Source organism: Propithecus coquereli, unplaced genomic scaffold, assembly GCF_000956105.1.
Source record: "Propithecus coquereli isolate 6110/MARCELLA unplaced genomic scaffold, Pcoq_1.0 Scaffold123, whole genome shotgun sequence".
In the NCBI taxonomy this organism is placed as follows: domain Eukaryota; kingdom Metazoa; phylum Chordata; class Mammalia; order Primates; family Indriidae; genus Propithecus; species Propithecus coquereli.
This window is the reverse complement of record NW_012136414.1, coordinates 2,526,944-2,552,236: the sequence shown is the minus strand read 5'-3', so window position 1 is coordinate 2,552,236 and position 25,293 is coordinate 2,526,944.

The following is a 25,293-nucleotide window of genomic DNA, read 5'->3' as shown; positions in this document are numbered from 1 at the left end:
TTCTAATTTTCTTATTTATTCTCTGATATTTTCCATATATTTGCCTATCTTCTAACCCTTCTAGTACATTTCTCATGTTGGCTATTTAATTTTTCATTCCCAATAACTCTTTCTTATTATCTGGGAGTTTTATTTCATGAATGTAATATTTTCTTGCCTCCCCAAGAACATTAAGTTTCTTCTTCTCCTTACCTTGATAGGCATTGTCCAGATTTCCTTGTTCTGTTTGTTTTGCTTTTTTTTTTTTTTTGCCTTTTCATCTTGAAGGAATTACTCAACAGCCATTTACTCATAATTAATAGGTGGAACTACAATTCCAAAGTAGCTGATTGGAAGCTCTGTCTGCATGAGTGAGTTTTATCAACTTCACCATACGGTGACAAGGCAGCAGTCTGGCTCTCCCATGTCAGTATCTGGAAGCTCTGTCTTTCTGATATTTCAACCTCTCCAGAAACAAATATAGAAATTCAGGTCGGATGTGGGGTAAGAGGCAGAGAGCAGAACCCCTGGAAATAGGACTGTGGAACAGGGTGAGGAGGTGGGGAATTCTACCACTGATTGTGCAGAATTCCACTTACTTCTCATCTTTCCAGCTCTCAGCTTTACCCATTTCTATACTCGCAATTCTGAAGCTTTTCTGACTGGATTTGTTTAGTGACTAAACTTCCAATTTTTTTCTTGGGATGGTGAGAAGAAACAATGACTTTGTTTTGTAGGGGAGGGGCAGGGATCCAGGATTGCAACCCCACTACCTACAGGCTTTCAAACAATATTGATTTTTTTTCATCCAAATCTTACCTCCACTTTCCACAGGACTTGGTGTCCCTGGACCAGTTCTGCTGGGCAAGTTGGGTGGTTGTTGTTGTTGTTTTTGTTGTTGTTGTTGCAGTATACACAGGCATAGTTCAGAGATATTTTGGGTTCAGTTCCAGACCACCACAATGAAGTTAATACAGCAATAAAATGAGTCATACAAATTTTTTGGTTTCCCAGTGTAGTCTATTAAGTGTATAATAGAATTATGTCTAAAAATGTACATACCTTAGTTTTAAAATACTTTATTGCTAAAAATTGCCAACAATCATTTGAGCCATCAGTGAGTTGTAATCTTTTTTGCTGGTGGGTGGTCTTGCCTCTATGTTGGTGGCCGCTGTCTGATCAGGCTGGTGGTTGTTGAAGGTAGGTGTGGCTGTGACAATTTCTTCAAATAAGACAACAGTGAAGTCGGCTGCATCAATTGACTGTTTCTTCATGAAAGATTTCTCCATAGCATGCAGTGCTGTTGGATAGCATTTTACTTAGCTTTCAGAATTGGAGTCAATCCTCTCAAACCCTGCCACTGCTTTATCAACTACGTTTATGCAATATTTTAAATCTTTTGCTGTCAGTTCAACCCAACAATCCCACTACTGTGTACCTACACAAAGGAAAAGAAGCCATTTTATCAAAAAGACACCTGCACTCAACTGTTTATAGCAGCACAATTCACAATTGCAAAGATATGGAATCAACCTAAGTGCCCATCAATTGATGGGTGGGCAAGGAAAATGTGGTATATATATGCTGTGGAGTACTACTGAGCCATAAAAAGGAATGAAATAATGTCTTTTGCAGCAACTTTGATGAAGCTGAAGACCATTATCCTGAGTGAAGTATCTTAGGAATGGAAAAACAGATATCACATGTTCTCACTTATAAGTGGAAGCTAAAGGAAGGATACATATGGTCATAAAGAGCTGTAATGGACATTGGAAACAAAGAAGGGTGGAGAGTGGGAGGGGGTGAGGGATAACAATCTACCTATTGAGTACAATGTACACTATTCTGGTGACAGGTACATTGAAAACCCTGACTTCGGCATGATAAAATTTATCCACATAATGAAAAACACTGTTCCCCCTAAATTTTTTGAAATAAAAAAGACCAAAGTAAAATTTTTCTATTGTGCAAAATAAAAAAACCTCAATAAAAAGCTAAAAATATAAATCTTTCAGTGTCATTTCAACACTGTTCACAGCATCTTCACCAGGAGTAGATTCCATCTCAAGAAACTACTTTCTTTGCTCATCCATAAGAAGCAACCCCTCACCCATGCAAGTTTTATCATGAGATTGCAACGATTTAGTCTCATCTTTAAGCTCCACTTCTAATTCTAGTTTTCTTGCTATTTCCACCATATCTTCAGTTACATTCTTCACTGAAGTCTCGAACTCCTCCAAGCCATCCATGAGGATTAGAATCAACATCTTCCAAACTCCTATTAATGTTGATATTTTGGTTTCCTCTCACGAATCATGAGTGTTCTTAAGGGCATCTAGAATGGTAAATCCTTGCCAGAAGGTTTTCGGTTTACCCAAATCCATGAGAAAAATTACTATCTATAGTGGTGATAGCTTTATGAAATATATTTCTTAAATTATAAAACTTAAAGGTCTTTGATTCATGGGCTGCAGAATGGATGTTGTGTTGACAGGCATACAAACATTAATCTCCTTGTGTATATCCACCAAAGCTCTTGGATGACTAGGTGCATTGTGAGTGAGCAGTAATATTTTGAAAGAAATCTTTTTTTTTACTGAGCAGTATGTCTCAATGGTGGGCTTAAAATATTCAGTAAATCATGCTACAAACAGATGTGCTGTCATCCAGACTTTGTTGTTTCATTTATAAAGCACAGGCAGAGTAGATTTAGTGTAATTCTTAAATGCCCTAGGATTTTCAGAATGGGAAATGAGCACTGGCTTCAAGTTAAAGTCACCAGCTGCATCAGCCCCTAACAAGAGAGTCAGCCTGTCATTTGAAGCTTTGAAGCCAGGCATTGACTTCTCCTCTCCAGCTATGAAACTCCTAGATAGCATCTTCTTCCTGTTTCATTTCCATTGAAAATCTGTTGTTTAGTGTAGCCACCCTCATCAATGATCTTAGGTAGGTCTTTTGGAGAACTTGTTATAGTTTCTACATAACCACTTGCTGCTTCGCCTTGCACTTTTGTGTTATGGAGATGGCTTCTTTCCTTAAACTTCATGAACCATGTCTGCTAGCTTCCAGCTTTTCCTCTGCAGCTTCCTCACCTCTCTCAGCCTTCAGAAAACTGAAAAGAGTTCGACCCTTGCTCTGCATTAGGCTTTGGCTTTAGGGCAGGTTGTGGCTGGTTTGATCTTCTACCAAAACCACTCAGACTTTCTCCATATCAGCAATAAGGCTGTTTCGCTTTCTTATTCATGTGTTCACTGGTGTAGCAGTTTAAATTTCCTTCAAGAAATTTCCCTTTGCATTCACAACTTGACTTACTGTTTGGAGCAAGAAGCCTAGCTCTCAGCCTGTCTCGGACTTCAATATGCCTTCCTCACTAAGTTTAATCATTTCTAGCTTTTGATTTAAAGTGAGAGACGTGTGACTTTCTTTCACTTGAACACTTAGAGGCCATTGCAGGGCTGCTAATAAGCCTAATTTTAATATTTTTGTATCTCAGGAAATAGAAAGGCCTGAGGACAAGAAGAGAGATGGGAGAATCATCAGTCTGTGGAGTGGTCAGAACACACACAAAGTTTATTGATTAAATTTGTCATTGTATATTGGTGCAGTTTGTGGTGCCTCAAAATAATTATACTAGTAACATCAAAGATCACTTATCACGGATCACTATAACAGACAACACAATAATAAAAGTTTGAAATTATGCAAGAATACCCAAAATGTGGCACACAGACATGAAGTAAACACATGCTGTCGGAAAAGTAGCACCAATAGACTTTCCTGACACAAGGTTACCACAAACCTTGGATTTGTAAAAAGCACAGTATCTGTAAAGCACAATAAAGTGATGCACAATAAAACAAGGTGTTCCTGTATAGATTTTATGTCTCTTAGTATATTAATCACGGATTTTAAAAAGGTTTTCTTTTGATCCCTGCATATGCTTTGGGTTTTTGCCTCTTTTAGTCTTCCAAAAATATCTTAAAATCTCTTGTCCGCCATTGTCCCTTCTCCCATTCTCTTTGTCCTGTTGGCTATACAGGTTTTTAAAATATTTTTGCTGTCACATTAGATCTACTCCAGTAATACATAAGAAGGAATAAAGGTGTAGTCAATCCATCATTTCCCCCTGCTCATCCTTTTAAGTAACGTCTGTGAAATGACGAGAGGCAACTTGCTTCAATGGGAAGATCCTGAATTTGCAGTTAAACCTGCCTGTTTTAAATTCCAGCTCTGAAACTTAGTGAGCGTGTGGTTTTCTGCCTGTCACTCAACTGTCCTGCCAACTCCGGCAGAGCCTCCTACTAAAACATTGACTGAAAAGCATCCACTGAATTGGATAATTAGAAGGTCATTGGTGACCTTCATCAGAATAGGTTCCACAGAGCGATAAGGGCAGAAGCCAGGCTGCAGTGGGATTTATTCATTAATTATGCTCCTGTCCCGGTCTGCTGTGCAAGTCTTCTCCAGCACAGTTTCTAGCAAAGCTGTGAGTCACCTGCGCCTTTTGGTCCCTGCTTACTTTACCAGATGCTTTAGCACTTCAAATGTGCTGCCACGTGTATGCATGCTTGTCCTCCAAGGCTCATATAAGCCAGCTGTTGCAACAAGCTTCAAAACGCTCCCTGCAAACTGGCAGGAGTCTGAATGCCCTCAGAACTCCAAAGGGACCAGGTACAAGCAGGGTAGCAGGAAAATGGCTTTGGGAAGGCAATGAGGGAGAGGTCTGAGGAAGGAGCAGCTCAGTACAGAAAAGAGACAAAAGACCTCTTGCCAAAATAGTGGTGAGCAAAACAACTGGAGAACTTGGATAAACAATATGACAGCAGGAGACTAGCAGAAAAAGACTCTCTCAGTCTTCTTTGACATGCTCGACCACCAAATCCGATGTAATTAGCGTGGGTCTTCTAACATAACCGTAGCCCAAAGCAGAGAAGCTGATGGGTAAAGATATGTATGGACGGAAGGCAGAAATGAAGAAAGTGGATCGTTTTGAATTACTTGTAACTTTCCTAGACAGAAATGTGTTCTGACCTTCAAGGAAAAGCATTTTGTAAATTTTCATTTCAGGAAGGCTTAGATTGCTAAGTTTTATAAACAGTCCCAAAGCTCCTTTTCAGGGCCCTAAGTTCTAGTCAGTGTTATGTTACCTCAATTGCAATGTTGTTTGTTTGTTTGGTAGTTTTACTACACAACCCATTTTCATAAACTGTTGCCCAGCTGCACACACTGGTGGAAAACTAGCTGAAACAAAATGCCTTTATTTATTCTGTTCAGAAACAGATTTAAAATTCTGTAGACTGGGGAATAGTAAAATGAGAAGCTAAAAAAAATACTTCTCAGTACCGAAGTTCAATGCCAATTTGGGGATCTTTGTACCTGAGGAATAATTCTTATGAATCTTTTGTTTTAAGAGAGAGAGGACTCCTGTATAATGTGGTCTCATTGAAGTTTATTCTACTGACTTTTAAAAATAATTCTTAATATTGCTTATACAGTTCTCTTAGAAAGTGCTCATTTTAATCATCAGTCAGCATTTTATTATATTATAATCCTTAATTGATTGACGTTTAATCACAGTCTTTGTATTTTACTATCCCTTGTCTCATAAGAGGCAATTTTCTCTTTACTGTAGTTTAACAGCTGATGAAAAAGATTTAAGGAAACCTATAAACTTAAGATTGGTTAATGGTCCCTTATAAAAGAATATTACACTTCGAGGATCCATTGCACAGATGTGATACTCAATTGTAGAAATGTGCATGGGGTTTATTAAATTACAGCACAAATCTTCAGTCTTCTGAGTTATTGTCCATGTTGGTATTGTTAGGCAAATGGGGAGACACATTATTGCTTCCAGTTGTTCGCATTACTGTGGTGTAATGCAGTCAGAGACAGCTGGCACATCGCTGTAGGCAAATGCAGAGCCGCAGCAGCTGCGGAGAATTGGGCCCCAAGTGAAGGTCCAGCTCCGCTGAGTCAGTGCTGGGCGCCTCATCAGAGGTGTCCAGAACATTGAAAATAAATAAATGAACCAAGTTGGATGTCGTAGAGGGAGGAAGAGGGGGAGGGGAAGAGAGAGGGAGAGATTACTGTATGTATGATGTGTGTGTATGTGTGTGTGTGTGTGTGTGTGTGTGTGTGTATTTAGCTATATAACTACTCTCTGGGTTATATTGCTTCTTGCATACCCTGAGAACTTTTGCAGAACTGATGTTTTAAAAAAAATAGCCTCTGAACTTCTTTATTAGGTGGCCCTCAATTCTATTTGGTGCTGTGTTTTACCCAAGTTAAGAAGGTGCTGTTGCGCTGTGTTTTGTTTTGCTTTGTTTCTGTTTGTTTGTTTTTTTGTATGTGTGGTATTGCTACATTTAAATATAATGAAAGTTGGAAACTCTTGGACTTTCAGGTCTGAAAGAATGAAATCCCCTCCTAAATACCAATTATCTCTGTGATATTGGGCAGCATGTATAACTTCCCAGAGCCTCATTTTTCTCACCGTATGTGAGGATAGTGATATCTGTCCTACAAGGATCAGAGGTAATAGATATAAGTGCCTAGCACAGTGTATGGGGTTCAATAAGTGCACAGTAACTGATAGCTCTGTTATTATTATTGGAACTGTGATTTGGGGGTAAATAAAACTGCAGTTCGTAACAGTTTGAATAGGGACTTGAGTGAAGCATTCCTCTGCCTACATCATTATAAACCGTATCCCAAAGTTCCGCCTAAAGGCAGAAGAGCACAGTGGCAAAGGTCACATTCATGAGTCACGTATGGATTTAAATCTGTGTAACCTCTGACAAGTTTAAATTTTCTCTAAGTCTTAGTTTTCTCATCTACAGAATGGAAATAATAATGTTACTCACCTAATAAGATTATTCTGAAAACAAGTAAGTTCATATACATAAGGATATCATTTAGCACAGTATCTATCAAACAACAGGCATTTAATAAATGTTGGTCAATCTTTTTACAGTAATAAATTTCAGTTTATGAACTTAATCCCTAAAAGCAAGAAGTCTAAACTTTGCTCTTTTATGTCTCTCAACAATAAATTTCATATTGTATTTCCCAAGGCCCAGCTAGCTCTGTTAAAAAAAATCTCCTTTCTATTAATATGTGCCCTTGATTAAGGCTATTCTTCAATTTGGTCCAAAAATTTTAGCTAATTTTAGGGGAAAATATGACAAATATTGTTATCTGATAAATTCTCATTCATTCAGTGTTTATTAACTGAATGACTGCTATATTCCAGAAACAATGTTGGGTTCTCGGCATACAAAAATGAATATGACAAAGCCCCTACATCCAAGGAACACATGGTCCAGGAGGGGCCAGGTATCCATGTAAGTAAATTCATGCTGCAACATGTCGTTGCTGTGGAAGATGCTTCTAGAAGATATAATGGGGTCCAAAAATGAAATTCAAATCTACATGAGCTGGAGTAGAGGACCAGAAATTCATATATTCAGTTAACACTTATTACATGCCTACTATGTATTAGGCGGTAGAGATACAAAAATGGTACAGAGATGAATGAAACAGGCTGCCTATCTTTTTATTCTCTTTATTCTCCCTCCAGAAGGGCATTTGTCCCCACCCTTCAATTGAAATATTTTTATTAAGGTCCCCAGTGACTTCCTCCTAGCCCAGGCTCACACAGGGGCTAGAGATGGTGAAATTGAGAACTCCTTTCTTCTCAAAACACTCTCCTTCTAGAATGTTCTTACCTGATGGGCAGTTCTCCTCAGTTTCCTCTGAAGCCTCTGCAGCCGCCGCTTCACCTCTAAATGATTGACGACTATATCACGGCATTTGATATTTGAAATCATCAGTTCTTTTATTTGCTTACTTGTTTCCTATTTCTTCCCTTTAATCTTGTATTTTTTGTACTTAGAATATTGTCTGGCACATAATTGCTCAATGAATATGAGTTGAATTTATGAGGAAATATACAAGGGCGCCACTGTTGGGAAGTCAGTTACATATATAGATAATTACAATACAATAATTACAATAAATTCCAGAGACTCAGAGAAAGATTTTCTGAGCTGAGACTTGAATTAAGTAGCTAAATAGAGGCTTCAGTGTAGAGCAGCGTAAGGATTTCTAGAGCAAGGGAGCATGAGAGAAGCATGAACCAGGATTCCTCAGGAGGGAACCCACGAGAAGGTAGGGGTTGAAGCCAAGTGGGCCACATTATTTCTTATTTTAAATTTTTTATTTTATTCTTAAATTCTTAAGTTGTTCTCAGGTCTATTTCTAGTGGTCTCCCTTGACATTATAAAATGTAGATGCCATCACTAAAAGTTAATGGGCGTATCTCATAAACCTCTTTGAGTTAAGTGTGTGTAAACCTCTAACACCAATATGTATTCAGATGCATGCAAATCCTACGTGACAGCTCTCGTTTTTTCCTTCTCCTCTCCCAGTTGGTCACTGCATTCTCTGCAGAGGAGAAGCTGATGGCAAAGACCTTTGGGCATTCACTCTACTACTTTATGTCACTCAGCAAACATTTCATCCCCAAACTGCTGTCTGTCTTTGTGTTTTAGGGACGAGGAACTGAAATAAAAGAGGTGGAAACAACTTGGCCAATTGAGTCATTTTATTTGAAAGATCAATCAGTTCCCTACGAAAAATTTTCTGGGATGGGAACCAAAGTACCTGGGATCCAAAAGCAGCATCTCCACCACCGCCTCTGACGGTGAGGCTCCATTAGCTGTCAGCAGTAATCATACTTACATCCTCTTTCCAGGCCTCCAGCTATGAGGGGATGCCATTACACTCTCCCAGGCTAGCTGCAAAGCCCTGAACAACAAACACACACAGAGCCCAAGCTGAGTGGTGCTGTGAGCATGTCCCTGGCACCAGGACTTCTCCAGCAGGTGTACACTAACTCACCCATGCTGCGCTTGGCACAGACCATCCGGACCCATAATTGGGCGCCCCCATGAAGAACTTGTCTCCATCTGGATCTGAACTGCAACCTCCACTTCAGGAAAACAAGCCACTGCTGGAGCTGGAGAAATCTCTCAGTTAGCTAATGGCAGGAGTATGTGCTACCTCTGCTTCCATTTAGGTGACCAGCCAAGATTCTTAAGAAGGGCTACCTCACCTTAGCCTCTTTAAGGAATGTACTGGTTTAAAAAACACACATGTACATACACACAAAGTTAGACTCTGGTGCTTTTTGCTTCTTTCCTTTAAATATTTCAGTGACCTAGCAAAGTATTCATTCATAACAAACCCCCTCAAGGAGGCACGGAAAAGCTCAGAACATGTTGGGTTAACTATTTTTCCTTAGGCTTTTGATCTATGGAATTTATCTTCACTGCTCATTTTCAAATGAGAGTGGCTATGGCTTTGCACTGAGCCTTGAGCATTAACTCCTTATTAAAAAAGACTTCTAGGTACCTCTGGGCTCTAGGAAGGCCTCAGGCCAGAGTAATTAAACTGTAGCCTGGAACAACATGGCCATATGATATGTGGCCACATGATGAGAGATTCCCAATTTATCTTAATTACAGAAAAAAAGGCACACATTTCCATAATGATAAGTTGCCTTAGACTCTGCATTTTAGTGAATGGATGAATGTCAAAGGGATTAATTTTCATCTGGAAAACTCCTATTCATTCTTCAATACCCTTTTCTGTTATTACCTAATTTGTGAAGTCTTTCCAAGTCAAAGTTTATCACTTTTTCATTTTACTCCTATTACATTCTAAGTTTCCTTGTAATTATTGCCAAGCATGTAGAAACATTCTCCCCATCCCCCCTTTCCAAAATATGCTCTTTCCCATTTGTTTTGAAAGAGGTAGTGCTCTTCGCCCTTCTTGCATTTTCTTACTTTTGATTTCAACACGAAAATGAAGAGCAAGTCTTTTACTGTATGAAAAGAACTTTCCAAATGTAATGACTACTGAGGATATGAAAGGGAGTCATGGAAATTGTGCAGATATGAAGACATGACCCAACAAAAAGTAGCAACTGCTACTAACATCAGAAAACTGTTACTGTGTTTAAATGTGAATGAGGTCATCCATTTCTTTAAGAAAAGACAAAAATGAAGATGAAAAGCCAAAATGAAGATTTTTTTTTAAATGTCCAAACTACTAATCATTAAATGTTGGCTCAAGTTTATTCATGTAATACTGTGCCAACCAAATGCAGCCCATCTGCAAGCACAATTTGACCCACAGGCTGCCAATTTGCAGGCCCTAATTTTCACTGTTCATCCCCGCTCTCACTCAGTCCCCTTTGTCACCAGCATCATGTGTGGCACTATGGAGCAGAAAGGTGGCAGGATATCTAAGAAAAAAAGCGCACACTGCTACCCCAAGCCCCGCTGGGCCATTGTAAGTTTTGGGATCAGTCTGGTCTTCCTCACCTCTCCCACATCTGCACATCTTGTTTCCTGTGCTTGGGAAGACCTTCCCAACCTCATCTGAACTCCTAATCATGAAACAACGTGCAAATGTCCAAGACATTTAGTCCTTTCTCCTCTGCTACTCTTTTGCCCTCTGTTAAGATCTACATTTCAGCACTTGAACTGCTAAAGTATTTACTTTTATCAATATTTCCGAATGTCCATGTGCATCGGCATCACCTGGAGGACTTGTTAAAACAGACTGCTGGGCTCCACTGCTAGAGTTTCTCATTCAGTGAGTGGTTTGAGGTGAGGCCCAAGAATTTGCATTTCTATTAGTAATAAGTCGCCAGATACTGGAGACCATAATTGAGGAATGCCTGGCTTACACTGCAGGTTATGTGTGGCTTATCTTTGGATCTCCAGAGCTGATATAGTTAATAATCCTTTTATTAATGATATTAATGACAGTCACTTTGGCTTCTCTATCAAACCAATCTAAAGAACATTTATCTAATGTCAATGGAAAAGTAGTGGCTGATCCATGTACCCCCTTGTGGGAAACTTCCGTACACTTATAGAATGAAAGAGCTCAAAGAGTCCTTCATGGTCATGGTCATCCAGTTAAATCTGAATATTTTATAAATGGAGAAACTGAGGCTGTTCGTCTTAGCTCAGCCCCTTCTTTTTCCACTTACACCCCATTTTCCAAGATCGGCTCTCTAATACCAGCTAAATTCCTGTTTTTTTCCTCTAAAAGACAGAAAAGGCACAATAAGTTTTGGAAACTTCCTTTAGGATTATGTGGAGTTGGTTAAAATGCTGAACACTGCACAGAACAAAATATTTTTATAACATTTATTGCATTAGCTATATATTTACATTTTTTTCCCCTGTCACTAATTTCGTATGCCTAGGAACCATGCCAGATCCGGACCAGAAAAAGTGAAAAATATACCTAATTATTTCTGCTTAAGCTACTTACATTTATCTTTTAATAGTGCAACATTTTCCTTGCAAAACTGAGGATGACACAAATGAAACCTTGCAAACCTCGTTAATGGATTGCTTTGACCTCCAGCTCTAAGATCAAATATACAGCATATTTTAATATAGATTTTTTACAAAAATGTTTCAAATACAGCGATTCTTAGCATATTATATTTCAATCTTTTGTCCCAAATAGTAAAATTATCCTTTGTTCAGCTCATCAAGTGACATCAGCACCTCACTCCCACCCTGACTCCCACCATTATCCTAGAGGCTTTTAGCTGATTCAACAGATACAACAAGTATTTACCAAGTTTCTATTGTATGCTGAGTATGGTTTTTTTGAGTTATGGATATAATAGTCAAGCAAGATACTTTTAAAGTCTAGCCTTTGAAGAGTTTCTGGTTTTTTGTGGGCATGGGGTGGGGAACCTGCAGCCTTAAAGCCACATGTGGCCATCTAGGTTCTTAAGTGTGGCCTTTTGACCGAATCTAAATTTTACAGAAAAATTCCTTTTATTAAAAGGGGTGCAGCAAAGAAAGATGAAGATTTGCTTGCCTCCTTTGGTGCTTAAAAAAGAACAAACTTGAAATCAGAAGGCTGCAGTTTCCCCACCGCATAGCAATGAAGGGAAGAAGGTCTTTTCCCACAGAGAGTCAAAGAGGTGACATTTGAGCTTGATCTGTATGAGTGTGGAGATCTTGGCAGAGAGAACAGCAAGTGTAACAGCCTTGGGAATGAACGTGCTGTTTTTATGAAATGGCAAGAGGCCAGTGTGGATAAGGAGGAGAGAAAGAGGAGGAGATTGATACAGCAAATGTGGAAGGGATGGGCAGGGTCAGATTATGCAGGACTGTGTAAAATAGAATGGACCAGGCTCCTACTGGAAGTAGCAAGCTTTTGAAGGTTTATAGCAGAAAAGTAAGGCAAACTGATTTGTGTTTTATGAAGTTCATTTTGTCATGTACAGAATTGACTCTAAAAGTCATGGGTGATGAGCAAGAGCATAGATGGGAGGAAAGTCCACAGGCTGCATGGTGATCCCAGAGAGAGGTGGCAGCATGAATTAGGTCCTTGAGTGAAGATATGAGCAAAGGCCCAGCTGGCGATACAGTTTGAAGGCATTTCAGCTGTGCTTAATAGTTCGAGTAGGAAGGGAGGGTCAGAGGATTGCATCCATCTGAGGGTGGAAGGAGGTTGATTTCAGGACAGATACAAGGAAGGAAATGGAGTAAGAGATTTGTGGATGCCAAGGAAGAGAGACTGAAATGAAAGACCAGTGTTCAAGGTGCAAACAAAACAAGAGCTGTCAAAATGGGCTGAACAATTAGGAACAATTGCTGGGAATGAAATTGATAGGATTAAAAGGATGATAGAATGAATACCAAATATAAGAACAGTAAAGGATAGTAGATTAGAGCCAGAGAGTGGAATATTGAATTTGATTTAGAGGTGCAGCAATTCTGAGTTGCCAGTTCCAGTCTATTATTTGTAAGTATCCATCCTCACTCTGTGAGTTTACAGTAGTTTATGTAAAAGTAATGACCAACTGGATTCCCACTGATTTAGACTTTGTACCTCCTTACTTGTCCTGCTTCACTTCCCCCTGTGTGGTTTTATACTCCTGATCTGATTTATTACAATCATTTAAATCATCATCAATTTATGTTTCCATCTAAGCACCGCCAGTTTGCTGACCGATTAATCTCCTTCTAAGGAACACACGTCTCCTTATAAACTACTGCTTTCTTCTTTTGTCTACAATGCTGTGATTCTCTGAATAACCTTGAAGGTAATATATCCCTGTCTTGATCTAACCTCTAGTACCTCTCATCCTTATGTTGTCCCCAAGTGGTCTTACCTCATCCTCTCTGATAGGACTCACACCTGGAGAATCACAAGGTATAGGGTGTGGACACAGCAGTGGACTATAGACATGAGTTGAAGGTGAAAGCCACTAAAGGACAGGAAAACAAGAAATTATTGAGCTAGTAGATTAGGTGAAATTGATTTTCAGGTTAGCACTACATGCTATAAGTGGGCCCCCCCAAGATAAACTCCATCTTTTTGTCTAGAGGACCAGAGAAAGGGGGGTCTCTTCTAACTGGATGATCTGAGGGAAATCCTGGAGATAAGATTTGAAGAATAGAGTCTGTTAATTTTGTGAATAAACCAGTATAACTTCTGGACTTACTCTTGAGCTATACTTGTGCAGGATAGACCCAGAAGAGCACAGTAAAAGGTTTGCAAATGGAACTGTAATTTTAAATATCACCCAGGTCTCAGATTAACCCCTGAGTGATACACGCTCATAGCAGACCCCAAATAGCATAGCAAAGGCTTTGTCAATTGAGCTGGCATTGGGACCATCACGTCCAGAAAATGAGACAGAAATTGCAATCTGAACCTAACTTGGGTGAGTGCCAAACAACACAACAGTCAACACTTTTCTGAGTGTTGTAACAGGACACAGAACCTAAATAGTAGAATATTTAAAATGTCTAGGATACACTAAAAAATTATCAGAAAAATGCGGCTAATTTCACATGGAAAAAGCAATAATAAGTGCCAATCTTGAAATGATCCAAATGTTAGAATTATCAGACAAAGACTTTAAAGCAGCTATTATAAATATAATCCATAAGGTAAAGGCAAACACTCTTGAAATGAATGGAAATGTGAAAGTTCTCAGCAATAGAAATTATAAATAAAAAATTTAGATGTGAAGTATATTTTATAACTTACTTTTTAAAACCCCACATTGCCTTCTACTCTGCAACTCCTTTCAAATTTTCAACCTGAATCTGATGAATCATTCTCTGTCTTCCACACTGTCTTTTCTTCGTCTACCTATCCCTCACCTTTCTCCTCTTTTTACTACATGCTTTCATATGTAAGCTTATGCACAATTTATCTACTCTTACTGTCTCTTTCTCATCACCTACCACTCATTCTTTATACTATTGCTTTGAAGGTTTTGCTCTCAACAATCCACAGAAATATCTACTATTTAGTTAGTCTGTGAACCTCTTATGGATAAATGTAATGGAAAATTTTTAGTTCACATTATTGATACTCTTCTCTGAGTACATCTCGGTTGGCCATAGTCTGAAAAGGGTAGATGCTCAACATATTTGTTATTTAAATAAGTGAATGACTACTTACCTTAGCTTTCATGTGAACAAAATTTCTTTTAAAAAAAATATAACTTTGGCTATTTTACTAGGTTTCCTATATGGGTTCCTCTTCCTTTCCTCACCCATTAATTGCTGGTGCTCACCAGAATTTTATCCTCAGCCCACTAGTCTTCCCTCTCAATGAACACATGCTCCTGGAGATTACTTACTTTGCTAATGTTGCTTTCAAAATTATTTATCTATAGCTCTAAATTTCTCCCAACCTCCATTTGAATATCTCCACTTAGAAGGCTTACAAATACAGCACCAACACCCCCAAACTTGACTCTTCTCCTGCATTCTAAAATGCACAGTTGCTGGTACTATCAAGCCCTGGGACCCAAGGAAGAAACTTAAGAGAATCTTCCCTCCTTCCTTCCCTCCCTAGCCATATCTAATCATAAATATTTGCTGGTTTTACTTCCTAAATGTGTCTCAAATCCACTCTCTCTGCTCTATGCCACTATTATTGCTTAATTCAGTCTTAATCCATTCCTGACCTACAAAACTGCAGTATATCCCTAATTCAGCTTCCATTCTTTCTCCCCTACAACTCCAAATAGCTCCTGGAAGGAGTTCTTAACAATAGAAATATAATCATCCTTTCTTTTCTTAAAACCCATAAATAGCTGCTACTGTGTGAAATAATTCCCAGCACCATGTTATTTCTTCTCTGGAAGTCTCTCTAGAGAGTCTTTTACTGCCACTGCCTGCCTCACACTTTAAGTTCTAGCAGTAGTAAACTTCTTGTAGCTATCCAAACAACCCTGCTATTATGATTTCATAAACATTTGTTTTCCCATATCTGTCATCTGGAATATCCTTCCCTCATCCTGTCTCTACAAATAATAATTATAATAATAATTGATGTTTATTGAACACTTATTATGTGTCTGGACAGTACCTTGATCTTGATATGTACCACTGTATTTAATCCTCAGAACTACCTTGAGATAGGTATTGTAAAACTATTACAGATATCATTTTATAAATTAGAAAACCAAGGAACAGACAGGTTTAAGTGATGCACACAAGAAAATAATGAAGCCAGGATCTAAATCCAGGAATTATAACTCCAGAAACTGAAAACTACCATGCTTCATTATATCCAACTTTCCATACTCAGTTCAGATATCACCTCCAAGAAAACGTACTTGAATAGCAAATGTCATCACCCTTCTAAGCTTGGTTAGCAGCCTCTCTACTGGTCTCACAGAGAAACCTGCACATCTTCTATACTAGAGGCCATCTTGCAGGACAACTATCTGTCGATGAGTATTTTGCTCACTAAATGTAACTCCACAGTGACAGTGGCATGAATTGTTTTCTTTACTTTGGTATCCAAAACACCTTGCAAGTGCTTTATATAGTGCTCCCTCAATAAATAATTGTTCAACTAAATGTAAATGGCTCTCTCCAGCCCAGGCCTCTGTGTCTAATCTCCTGGACATTCCAATTTAGATCTCCCATCAGTGCTCAAGCACAACTTGGATAAAATTGAATTCTCCCTTCTATTGCCCAAGACTGTTTTTAACCCTGTGATTCCTTTCTTAATTAATATATCAATGTCTGTCCAATTAACCAAATCAAAATCCTGGGAAGCATCCAAGATTTGTCTCTCATGCCCAGTAACTAACTGGGCACCAAGTGCTCTCAGTTGCACCCTGTATACATTTCTTAAATCCTTCCTCTTTCCCATGATCTTGTTGCTTCTGGTTTTCCTCCATTCTAGCAATTATTAAAAGACAATAGGATTGCTTATATGTGTATCATTACCTCTTTATCTCTTTACCTCTTTCCCTGCCACTGACCTGCAAGATTCTTGAGAAAAAGGATAATCTTTTCATCTTTGTACTTCTCAGTCATGCCTCCTCTTAAGTGATGACTTGGAGCATGGATCAAATGACCCATCTCATTGACTGGTAGTTATTAGCTTATACTCTGCAGTAACCTAAAGAGAAAAATTCTCTCATCAGAGATTTTGCCTATCATAGCCACTAGATCTGTTCATAGATATTCCAGTTCTTCTCTCTTTCTAGGTACATGGTAGGAGTGCACTGTCTTGCCCATTTCAAAGTTAAGTGAGCATGACTTGCTTTAGTCAATGAAATAGAAGTTGTTAGATGATCTCTGGACAGAAGCTTTAAGAAACAGTACGTGATTTGACACATCCCCTTCCCCTTGCTACAATGATTGGGAAAGTATGCCTGAATTAAAACTTCATCACATAAAGTGTGAGTAAAAAATAAACTTTTGCTATATTAAGCCACTAAGGTTTTAGGATGATTTGTTACAGCAACATAACTTAGCCTATCCTGACCTGTATAATATCCTTGGGTACCAGCATTATTTCCCTTCTGGAGGAGTGGTATTTGGGGCAAATCATATGCATGTTCCTTTCTTGTCCCACAGACATTTTTATCCAGATGAATTCAAGTTAAAATTAGCATCAAGGGAAGCCTTGAGATGAAACTCAAGTCCCAATTTGGCAATATTCCACCTAAGAATTATGTGTGGAATGAAAAGGGTAATCATATTTGCTTTGAAGGATAATTATGAGCTAATTGTGTGCAAGAATAATGTAACAACTTCTAGTCATAAGTCTTCTTTTCTCTCTGCTGAGTATGTATCATACAGGCTGATCCAGTCAGGAATAATATGCCTTCTGGAACACTGGCAGTGTGACCAAAGGATAAATGCCACAAATATTTGATTAGGGCTACGTAAACAGGAGATGAATTAACATTTGTCGCCAAAATAGCTCAACATGGGAGACATGACAACATTATAACACAACATTATAATCACGTGTATTAAGCACTTGGAGTTTGCAGTACACCACCAGTTATAAATAATCTACATCTTAGGACAAAAGCTACATAGGTATTAATATTTTTGATCACCAATTCTTCTTTTCCAGAAGAAATAGACAGTTGAATCTGAGTCACCCTTCATTAACCACAATGCCCAGCCTTCCTCTGCAAGGAACTAAATGTCCAGATAATCCAAGAGTCTTAAGGCATTGCTGAACGTGATTATAAACTCACTTCTCATTTTATAAATTTTCTGTCTTGTACATGTTGAGTTTCCTGGAGCTTTCATCCTTTTACACTTTATTTTCATTTTTAAAAATTATTCTCCATTGTCTCAGCACTACTTCTCAGTTTTTGTCCACTGTGTCCTTGCTTTCTGCTTTCACTTACAGAGGGTGGAACTATTTTCCTCCCCAAGGAAAACTTCCATCCATCCAATAAGGCTTGGCTCTGTGCTTCAAATGATCTCTTTCCCCCAGGGAAAAAAAACAAATTTTCTATGGTTCTTTAGCTTTGGGGATCACAGAACACACCCAGCTTTAGTGCCAACTCCTTCATTAAGCCTCCCTTGATTCTCTCAGGCAAAACTACCTCCTATATTAGACAGCGTTTTGTTCTTTCCTCTGCAATAACACCACACTGCTGTACTATGACCTACCCTCTTAAAGGTCTTTCTCCTACACCATACATGAAACTCCCTAAAAGCAGAAAATGTTTTATTGATCTTTACACCCCTAGTTGTTCAGAGCCTGGCACATTATTTGTAGAATAGAGCCCATTTAGTCACATCCAATGTTATAGAACAGAAGTTTCAAATTGCAGCCTTCGGGCCAGTTGGGACCAGCAGGCATATTCTGCTTGGCCCACAAAAAAATTGCTCAGGACAGGGCTTAAATATTTTTAATTATTTGCCAATTTTAGGAATTGAGAGATTTACCATTTTTAAAAATCCAGATTTCTCAATATTAAACAAACAGGAAAACACACACACACACACACAATTAGGAGCTTAGACAACGTGGAGCTCACATTCCAAAATGGAGGCGACTGCTGTAGCTGAGTGATGGCCACCATCTCTGGAGTGGACACCATGGCTCCAGTTCTCCCCGGTTCACCACAGTTTGCCACAAATGCCATGTGCACATGGCCCATAAGTCATCAGGATAGCACCTGCACATGGCAGTCTCTCAGGAACAATTTTCAGGTGAGTGATTTCAGGACAGAGAAGTCTCCTGATTGCCAGACCAAAGATGAGGAATTAATGTTGACACAGGTGGAGACCTCCAGCCCGAGAAGCCCTGGACTTGCTTCCTCTGGCCTTCAGGGTGATACTGCTTTGGTAATGCCTGCTTCAAACCAGAGCATACTTTGTACACTACTCTGTTGCTCTAGAAAATCTACTCAGAGTTCAGCTTCCAGATTTAGGGTGTGAGGATTAAAATAACGAGACAGCAAAGTGATAACCTCGTTACCCATTAATCCAGATGACTTGTGAAGTCCAGGCCCTCAGTGAATTTGCGAATTTAAGGGTATGACTCGGAAACATTACTTACATAAAAGCATTCAGTGTCTCAGGGTCTGCTTCTGTGGCTTTTTCTCTTTCCTTCCCAGCTCTTCTCTTTTCCATCCTATGCCTCATATTTAAATATATTTCTGCCCTAGTCATGGTAATGATGTCTAGTAATTGTCTCATCATCCCAATATTCAGTCTTATTCACCTTTATTTTTTGTCTCTACCTATCTTTTATATATTAAAGTGTGTGGAGTTAGAAAAAGGAAGACCACAAAAAAAATCAATACTTTTTTAAATTATTAAGGTAAGAAATGTTTCTTGTAGAATTTTCAGAAAATAAAAACAGCAAAAACAAATCAGAATGATCCTGTCTCCTACCTATCTTTGCTCTGTAATTATGTTTCATAATGTAAATCATGTTGCACAGTCCTATTAACCTTATGATTCTTTTCCAAAATTATTTAAGAACAATATTTTTAGTAGAAATATAATATTTCACTATGAATGGATAAAAATTATCATTTCCTCTATGTATAAACATTGAAATCACATCTAGCTTATTTTTCATTTTATAAGAAAATATTTGACCTAAAATTTAACTAGTTCTTTAAAGTTGGTTTCTCAAAATGAAAGCACTGGCTCAAATATTAATAATATTAAAAACAAAATCTGATGACATGTATTACCAAATCGCTTTCAGAGAATCCATTCCTTTTGTCTTCTTGCCTGATGAGCATTAGAACACATGGCTAGCTCACCTACGTTATGAAATTTTAAAATCTTTAATAACCGATAGTTGAAAAAATCATTTTAATTTGTATTTATTTGATTACTATGGAGTAATTTTTCATATCTTTATTATTCATTGTATTACTTGTTTCATATCTTAATTATTAGTTGTTGCCCACTGTTATATTGGCACACTGAGGATTTTCTAACTAGCCTCAAATATTTCTTATTCATTTAGAATAGTGGTTCTATGTCTGTTATAGTCATGGCAAGTATTTCTCCCAATTTGTCAATGGCCTTTTTGTTTTTTATGATATTTTACATATAAAAGTTTATTTATTTTTACTTAACATAAACTGTCAATTTTCCTTTCTCTTCCTTTTGTGTTTAAAAGCCCTTTCCATACCTGAGATCGAAGAGTCACCTATATTTTATTAGCTTTTTTTGGTTTCGGGTTTTCCATTTAAATCACCAATCCATTTCACACTTACTATGGTTCATAGTGCCAGTTGAGTATTAAACTAAATGATTTCATCTGTAAAAGGCTAATCGAGAGCAAACTCAGGTGGGACCTTGGACAGGAGAGTACCACACCAGTGAAGTTCAATCTCCTCACCTACAAACTGAAAGATATGGCTACCTGACAGTGGGGGAGAAGTGAGACTTCATACAATGTTTGGCATATAGTGAATGACCAAAAAAGGGCACCAAGATATTGCCACATAATTACTTTAAATACCATTTGCTATGTGATACTTCCTTATCACAAAAGAAGTTATTCTAGGTCCTCTGAAAGACTATATATTCAGTTTGCTAATTTTCCTGTAATTCTTCCTTTACTGCTGCTGTTTTATTAGTCTTGCTTTATAACAAGTAAAGAAGTCCCCTGAATCTTTTTTTCCTTTTTAAAATATTCTTAATTTGTTTTATTCCTTTGAATTAATTTAATAATTTTATTGATTTCTCTCCCTCTACTTCAAACCTCCCTAGGATCTCTGTTCTAATTGTGTTAAATATAAAAATTAATTTGTGAAAATATGCCATCCTTATAATACTAATTTGCGCACAGGAAAAAAATAATGGCTACCCTCTGTGAGGGCTTGCCATACGCCACGTACCAATCCAAGGTATTTTCACCAACCAACTCATATAATCTTCACAACAGTTTTCAGAAGAAGGCACACATTTACAAATGAGGAGACGCTCATGTTCACCCTCACCAACACCTCCAAAAAGGGAAATCTGCGACTTCTAATGTAGACACTGGAGATAAATAGAAAACCAGAATCTATAACATGTGAGGAAGAGAGAAGAGGGAATGGAAGGGAGAGTTTCAGGATTTAGCATGTTTAATTTCATGGAAACTGAGAGTTTATTTGTTCACCTTTAAATTGTTGAGCACCTACTGTATACCACAAAGAGAATCCTGAGATTTTATTCTTTCTCTATTACAACCATTATGGGGTTAGGCAGTCGGGGACGAGGAAAACTTCCTGGGTCCTAAAGCATCCCAGGCTATGCCAGAGAGGAGTGGAGAATTGTCTCCACTTTTCCCAACACAACAGTCTTCACTTTACCATTTACCCTAGAGCAAAAGAGGCTATAGTTCAAGACTCACAGGAGAGGATGACAATTCAGCTCAATTAATATCGATTCTTAAAACATTTCCAGCTTAAAGTAACTATTTTCAGCCTTCCATGGACTGGACTTTCATCCCCAGAGGACTTCTTAGGATTCAATTCTGGCTCTTGAGACCAACACCAGATCTAAGCCTGGCTAGGGGTACCTGAAACCTCAGCATGCCCCAGTGTAACTCGCAGGCTCTTGGCCATATGGCGTCCCCTGAGCCTGCTGTTCTCTGATCTATGCCAGAATGGGCATATGCTGGGATATTTCAGGACCCTGAGGGGAGAGTCAAAATGTCATAGAGCCAGTATGAGGTTAAGCTTCCATTTCTCTTCTTTATGGCATAAGTAGAAATGGAACCGGGAGGAAGCAGAAAATGCCATTATTGGTTCTAAAGCATAGAAGGTTGAGGTTAGGACATATAAGATAAAACTTCTGGGCTTTCTGAGGTATGACCTGTTTATACGTATAAAATAGGCTTTTAAAATGTCTAACAATGAAAAAGTTTTCTATATTTATAAATTCTACCCACTTGGCTTCACTTAAGCTTATTTTCTCTGTACTCTGAGAAGAGAAAGATCTAGAATCCAGTTGATTGGTGGTGTCTTTTTTTTTTGTGGGGGACTTCGTTGGAGGGGATACCCATAAGAATGAGTCATTGCTTCAAGATTCATATTCAAAAAATGAATAAATATAGACTTGGTGTTGCTGTTTGAACTCCACATGACCAAGTAGAAGTTCAGTGCAATGAATGTTATATGCTGCCTATTATGCAAGGCTAAATAAGCTTCCAGTCAGAGAGAATCTCCCCTCCTAGTAAACATTCTTGACAGGCAGATTGGGAAGAAGGGGAGAGGAAATCGCATGCAGGCACAAGGTGGAGATGCCTTGAGGGCTAAGTGAAAGGAAGAGCTTACAGAGAAATCCCCATTTTGAGGAGACGTGTGAGCGTATAAGCATGGAGGGGTGATAAGGGAAGGGAGCTGCTCAGAAGAATATTGGAAAACAGGTCTATTTTCAATCTAGACCTTCCACCTAAATGACTGAGAAGGAAATAAATACAAGAATGAACATCAAGGAACTTGTTGTTATTCACAATGGAAGGGTGATGAATTTTACAGAGTTCACTCAGTGGCCTTGAGAAAGGTACTTTCCTGAGTGTCAAAGTGGTGCCCACCTGCCAGCATTCACAAGTTGCAATGAAATATTGCCGACTTGTTTAAATATTGTTCATCTTGATTGTTGAGGCCCCTGAGGAATTTTAGTAAAATCAGTTTCATAAAATACAAAGGCATGTTCTCTTTTCTCTTAATGAAAGAAAAATACTAGTGAATTCATGGCTTTTTCCCTTCTTTATAATGGAATCTGCAATATAAATCCAATGTTTAACACATCTGAAGCGTAGAATGTCCTTTTAAATTATACACATGCACACCACTCCACATGAGTAATTTATTTTGCTAATTTTGACCAAAGAATTAATTACCATTTGAACTAAACTCTTCTAATGAATGAATATAAAATTAAGGTCATCTTCATATGATGAAAATTGGTTACAAATAAGACATAAGCAAGATTCAAATCATGAGGCTCTATTTAAATTTCATTAACCAAGTTCTTCTAACAGGAAGATAAGTACAGAGCAATATTCAAGTCCTCTAAAGCGTAAAGCAAAACAATATTACCTTTAGAAGGGGGTGGGGGAAGAATAAAAAGAAAATGGAAACAAGCAAAGAGTTCTCGGTTTCCAGGCACAGGAGGGGATTTGTTTGTATGCAGTGGTGGACAGACACAAATTCATAAATGCATGTACATGGTGCAGGAAGCAGCTACCTTCGCAAATAAATCTGCTTGGTTTCAGCAGTGGAACTGACAGGCCTTGGTCAATGTTAAGACCATGCCACCTTCTGGTTGCCATGTGTATGACAGGTGCTCATATTGTTTACAAACTGCAGCATTTCTGTTTTATGCAAAACTTATATTGAAGGGAAACAGCAGACACATTCCTTGTGTTGTTCACTCTCTCCCCTGGGGACTGTACTGGAATGAGAACACGATCCATAAATGTACTCCAGTGACTTCTCGGCTTGAAAATCTGAGTTTGCTTTTTAAGTTTGATCAACTGTAATGGTGTATGATAGACCAGACACAAGCACAGACAATACTGCAATTTTGAGAGCAGGAGGATTTGGTTGCCTGTCTTTTCCCTGGTTGCCACTTTCTGAACCTCTTAGAGTTGGAGAAATGGAGCTCCAGCAATCGAAACAAGGACTCTGCCAGTCACAGAAAGCAGATGGGGGAATATATTATATCATTGTGTCTGCAAAGCTGCAAAATAACAAACATGTTAGCTAATTTCTGGACAATTGTTAACATGCGATTGTGACCAAAGGGTGATTTGAGGAATTCTATTCTGCTTAAATTCCTCCATAGTTTCAGTGAGATCAGTTGTGGTATCATGGCCTTTGGAGTCCTAGTTGGATAATAAGATAACTTTCCTACCAAACCGGGTATCTTAGCTGGAGGACTTCTGGAGCACGCATGATCACCCGTTTTGTGCACGTGTCTGCTATAGTTAGCCAATGAAACACTAGAGTTTGCAAAGGCAGTCACAAAGGAAAGGAATTTGTTTTCCATGTGCATTGCTTAGGGGGTTGTATGTCTTAATCAAAATTAGCCCTAGAAAGCTTGAAATCCTATAATATTTGTAAGTGTGTCTATAAGGGCAAATATATTTATAGAGACAGCATAAGCTTAATTGAGTAATTGTTCTTTATATTTTGTCAATGTAGACTGCTAACATTCCTGGGTAGGCAGCCCTATGCCACACTACACTTCCTCGTTCCATCTGCTGCCCACCTTTCTGCACCTGTACATACGCTCTCAGTCCTGAAACAGAAAACCAATAATACTATCACTTACAGAAGGAAGTGGGACTTTACTGTAATGATCTTATGATTTCTTCAACTTTCTATTTCACCTGACCTATGCTGATTAAAATTCAATTTTTTTGCAAATCGAACCATTTCAGAATCTACAAATAAAGTGACTGTGAAGGGAGTAATTAGAAAAAAAATGAAAAATGCATGTTTACTTACAAACACTAAATTCAGCTGTTGTTATTGTCCTAAATTATTTCCCCAAATTGATATGGGGATTTACCTATGTCAAATTTGATTATAAAGAATAAAATCTTCAAAGATAATTTTTAAAGAGTATCTCAATTTTTAATTACTTGCTGTGATAACATTGTTCACTGCAGGGCACACATAGCTGCTTTGTAGTAAATATCTCCTGAAAAACTAAAAGAACAAGATCAAAGTGTGAGATTGATAGGGATGTGAACACATGATGCAAACAGAACCACCTGAAAATGAATTAAAAAATCTGTGAGACTCAGGAACCAGCTTGAGGGACTCCCACCAGGCAAATCTGGGGCCATTTGCAATCAAAATAAATAATGAGAGTAAAAGTTTGCAATTCACTAAAGTAAAACTCCATGAGTTCATGCTAATATAAACACATAAACCAATGCTCAGAAAGGAAGAGCTTCTTCTTACAATAGAAAGGCAACTAATAAATGGGAAAGAAATTATGAAATTAGAAAATCACCATTTGGCAGCCATTATAATACTTAATTCAGGGAAGTATCATTAATTGGCACTACAACTTGTCAGTGTAAGTTTGAGGATTGTTTTTGTTTTTTTGGTTTTGGTTTTTTTTTAAGACAAGATGTCACTCTGTTGCCCAGGCTAGAGTACCATGGCGTCAGCCTAGCTCACAGCAACCGCAAACTTCTGGGCTCAGGTGATCCTCCTGCCTCAGCCTCCTGAGTAGCTGGGACTACAGGCACAAGCCACCAGGCCTGGCTAATTTTTTCTGTATATATTTAGTTGTCCAGCTAATTTCTTTCTATTTTTGGTAAGGGCAGGGTCTCGCTCTTGCTCAGGCTGGTCTCAAACCATCCTCCTGCCTCGGCCTCCCAGAGTGCTAGAATTAAGGCATGAGCCACAGCGCCCGGCCTGAGGATTGTTAATATAATCTCATTGTATCTGTCCACAAAATAAAGACTTGAGCGTGGAGAAATGTGGTAAAC